The sequence below is a fragment of the Phoca vitulina genome, unplaced genomic scaffold (assembly GCF_004348235.1).
Source record: "Phoca vitulina isolate PV1807 unplaced genomic scaffold, GSC_HSeal_1.0 scaffold6, whole genome shotgun sequence".
Taxonomy (NCBI): Eukaryota; Metazoa; Chordata; class Mammalia; order Carnivora; family Phocidae; genus Phoca; species Phoca vitulina.
In genome coordinates, this window is record NW_022589709.1 from 42388926 (window position 1) to 42394193 (window position 5268).

Here is a 5268-nt window from a genome sequence, read left to right on the forward strand (position 1 = left end):
ATTCAATATATAATTGTTAACATATACTAACATTACATACATTCAATATATAATTGTTAACATATACTAACATTACATACATTCAATATATAATTGTTAACATGTTATAGTACTGCAATGGTAGTTCAGAAGAGTCAAATAGTTTGTGCCCTAGAAAAAAGGTCATAGCTTTTCTTTTCTTTTCTTTTTCTTTTTCTTTTTTTTTTTTTTTGAGCTTCTATTTAACTTTATCTCCTTTAGTAGTAAAAGAGGGACTGGATCTCCCAGGCAAGGAGATAAGGAAAGGTGGGAAGACAAGATGAACATTTTTTCTGTGGTAAAAAAGGAAGTAGCCATCCTTACTAGAGAGGTGAATTCATAACCAGAAAGCAAGATCAAGGTTAAGTTGTAAGTTAGGGCAAAGTTATGGAAGTTTTAAAAAGCTAATCAGAGGCATTTAGATTTCATCTTCAGGCAAATAGGCAGCTGCTGAAGATAGCTGAATAAGGAAGACCATCATGGTAACAAAAATCTAAGGATGAACATTAAATTAAGTCTTAGATCTTGAAAGGGACATTGGAGTTCATCTAGTATAAGTCCTACCCAATACAAAAGGTCTTTCTAGAGAAGTCTGTGACTTGGTAAAAATGTGAATATTTTCAGTGATTCAATGTTCATAAGATATGGCATTAACTATGTTAGAAAGGGGTTCCCTTTATTGAGCAGAAATGTGCTCCTGGTGACATCCTCACACTGGTCCTAGTTCATGTTTCTATATTTATGTTAAACACAGAGCCCTTCAAATACTTGAAGATAACTAATAAGTCCTCCAAGCCATTTTCCTAAATTCTAAATGTTGGGAGTATCCTTGGCTTTCTTCCCTATCTACTGCTCTTTCTAGATAATTTGATCCAGATTCATGACTTTGAATACCATATATATGCAGATGACTCCAAAATTATTATCTCCAACCCTAGCCTCTCCTCTTAGCCCAAACTGTCCCTTGGCATCTCCATCTGAATATCTTATCTTCAACAAAAAAGTCTTGAATTTACTACACACAAAACTTCTTCCCCCAGAATCCACATGTAGTAAATGGTATCAACCATTCCGTTAGTGGCCAGATACCTAGATAACATCAATTCCTCTTTCTCTCACAGCTCACATTTAATTTATCAGTGCATCCTCTCAGCTCTGCCTTAAAAATATATCCTATATTTCATTGCATTTCAATCTTAATTGCGACCACCCCAGTCTAAGCCACCATCTCTTACCTCAACTTCTATAATAGAACTGTATAGCAGTCTTCCAGCTTCCACTTTTCCTCCTCTTGTTTATTCTACACACATTAGCCAGAATGACCTTTTTAAAATGCAAATCAAATCACTTCACATTCCTTTTTAAAATCCTCCCATCACACATAATAATATGCAAAATTCTTCCCATGATCTATAAGGCCTTACATGACTTGGCCTCTGCCTCTCTTAAACCTCAGACCCTACCACACACCTCCACCTCTCAACTATAGTCTGGTTACACTGAATGTCTGCCTGTTTCCTGAATATACCAAGAATCCCACTATCTCAGAGCCTTTAGACTTATTATACCCTCTGTATGAAATACTCTTCAGTGGACTTTTGCCTGGTTTACTTCTTCCCTTCATTGAAGACTGCTCAAATATCATGTCCTCATAAAGTTCTTCACTGACCACTCCAACCACAAAAACCTTCCACTTACACTGTTTGATTTTTCTTAGTGCTTTTCAGTGCCTGAAGTTATGGCATATTTTGTTTGTTTACTTGTTTATTGTCTACCTCCACAAATAGATTATAAGCTTCATGAGGACAGGATTTCTGCCTATATTAACTGCTATATTCCACTTGCCTAGGACAGTATCTGCCACCTGGTAAGTGCTCAATAAATCTCTGTGGAAGGAAAGAAGAACAGATAAAAAAGGAAGGAAGAAGGGAGGAGCTAGAATTTTTGGAAATTCATATCCCGCTTTTGAAAAACATTGCATTTACAACAATTATCACTGAAATATTTCCCTATGATTATTCGTCAAGTCTCCCCACTGCTATATTCATACAACTCAGTATTGAATCTGGTGCATTCTTTTAAGTTTGGGTTTAATATTTCAAGCTTTCAAGATTTTTTAAAAAAAATCCACATTATGTAATACAATATATTGACTATTTCTTCCACCTTTTTGGTATCTGTGATGGTTAATTTTATGTATCAGCTTGGCTAGGCTATACTAGCCAGTTATTTAATCAAATACTATCTAGGTGTGCCTGTGAAGGTATTTTGAAGATGTGGTTAATAGTTAACTATAAGTAAGGGGGATTACCATCAATAAGGTGCCTGGTCCTCATCCAATCAGTTGAAGGCTTTAAGAACATAAACTGACATTTCCTGGGAGAAGACGTTTTGCCTCGAGATTGTAGTGTCAACTCCTACGAAGTTTCCAGTTTGCTGGCCTGAGATTTCAAATTTGCCAGCTCTACAACTGTATAAGCAAATTCCTTAAAATAAAAATCTCTCTCTCATGAGATATGTACTTATATCTATATCTATATGTCTATCTGTATAGAGAGAGATAGATATCTGTAGATAGATTATAGATAGAGAGGTCTATCTATCTATCTATAGCTATCATCTATCTATCTATCTATCTATCTATCTATCTATCTATCTCCTATTGGTTCTGTTTCTCTGGAGACTGATTCATTGCCTGATTATGTGAAAAGCAAATCATATATATTATCACTCAAATCTAAATCAGTAATACAATGAACAGAACAAGTACAAAACTAGTAACCCCTCTATGTGGACATGAATCCATTATTTAATACTATTTAGGTATATTTGCTAAACAAGCAAAAAATCCTCCTAGCCTACATTTATCTTATTCCTATGTGTCTTATAAGTGATTTTGAAAAATGCCTTGATAATTTCAAAAAGAATGTCTATAGCATTTTTTTCTATCAATTTAACAACTTTATAAAAAATAAAATAAAGGAGAGCTTGGTATGTCTTGTTACGAAATTCTTCTTGATGATCATAACTAATCATTGTCTCTCATTCCACAGTCAAAACAACTGGTTAATAATGTTTTCTAAAGTTTTGCTAGGCACTGGTGTATTCAGCATGTCTGTAAAAAAATTTTTTTAATAGATGGAAGAGTTAATATTTAAAATTCTATTCTGTGTTATATGTCATCTCATCTCATTTAATCCTGTGACATTATGGAATAGATATTACTATTTCCATTCAGTAAATAAGAAAACCAAAGTTTCTAAAAGTTTAAACTACTTGCCAAAGTCACACTATATCACAGTACTCTTCTAGTCAGAACATGTATCCAACATCTACCTTCTGGTTTCTCTTGTAATTATTACAATAACACATCCAACCTATCAGGGAATCCATGATCACATCTGTAAGTTCTTTCAGTAGACTAAGACATAAGTTTTATTAAGCTTTTTATTGGAGCCCATTTAAAGCAACCATGTTCCCTTTTAGTATTATCTAACTTAACTTGGATCACAGGTCCTTCTCAAATTGACTTCCAATCAAACCATACTCAGAGTCAACTGGGGTTAGGAATTGAAAGGAATTTGTAACTGACTGGATGTGAGAAGCAAGGAAGACAGAGGTTTTTTGCTTTTTTGCTTTTTTATTGACTGTAATATATTAAATCTAAGATAGCACTGGTAGATTGTACTCATCACGAGTTGCTCTCTGCTTATCTGTAAGAAGATTATATGTACCCACATATTACCATGTGACTTGTAGTGCCTACCTGTCAATGGAGTATACTTTCTAGCTGCATTGTCAGGTTTGGCCATGTGATTTGCTTTGGCCAATGATACATAAACAGAAATGACTTACACCACTGGATATTGCTGCCAATAATTTTCTCTTTCCCATTGCCATTAGAATAGAATGTTGTAGGGGTGGCTGGGAGGCTCAGTCGGTTGGGTGTCCAACTCTTGGTTTCAGTTCAGGTTGTGATCTCAGGGTTCTGGGATTGATCCCTTCATTGGGCTCTGTGCTCAGTGCAGAGTCTGCTTGTCCCTCTCCCTCACCCCCTGCTCCTCGCCCACCCTACCCCCCACCAGGCTCACATGTGTGCTTGCACTCTCTCTCTCTCAAAGGAAGGAAGGAAGGAAGGAAGGAAGAAGGAAGGAAGGACGGAAGGAAAGAAGGAAGGGAGGAAGGCATGTTCTATGCAAAAACTATTCCTTCAGTCAAGGTCCCAGAATAAGAAGATACACTGGAGCAAAACCATAGGCAAACTTGTTGATAAACATGAAATGTGAGCAAGGAATAAGTCATTGTTATTTTAAGTAACACACTTCTGGGATCATTTGTTACTGAAGCAAAGTTGACTAATAAAGGCAAAAGGTCTCTAACAAAATCAAATACAGTGAAAAGTAATGGTGATTTAGGATTATGCTAATAGATCGAAGAATGCTACAAGTTTATATAGCCTAGAATCTGAATTATAAATTACCTTTTGCTACCATTTGGAAATAACCAAAACTATCTTCCATAAGATCATGAAGATTATTGAAGAACAAAAAGGCTTTAAAATTTGAATTATCTAGATAACTGTCTACACAACCATAGCTAGGTCAAAATGCATTAATTTATAGACAGAATTTGAACAGTCGCGATAGATAGCATAGATAATTAGGTTTTTGTTTGGGATGGAGAATCTCTTCTCTTGGACTGAGGTATTTGAATTGATTTTCTATTTTCAGTTTTGCCATTCCTCATTTGCCTTATTAACAAATCTTAAAGCTGATGAGGGTTTCTGAATCTGTACTTTGTTATTTAGTATAAATATTTTTTTATGTCTTGGCTAATAAAAAGGATATCCATTAAATTTCTATACTTTGGAAATGTTTGAACCAACTAGAAAAACATATCAAGGATTTTTTTATTATTAGAAAAACCAAAACAAATATAGTAGGTTAAAAAATACAGTGCCATGTTATTTTCCTGGTCAGTTAAAAATTTATGACCTATGGATATAGCTTGATTTATTTTAAAATTGTGCTTTACTCAAGTAAAATACTCAGTCTTCTAAGACTTGGCATTCACCAAGGCATGAGATGATTTTGGCCTGAAGTTTCTTAAATGCATTATGTATTGATGATCTTATTTCCTGAGCTTTCTGACTGAGATCATGGACAATATGCTGCTTTATATAATCTTCATTCTTAGATGATATAGTATGTTCAGCTTTTTTAAATGTTCTACTAAACCAATTATCATAAC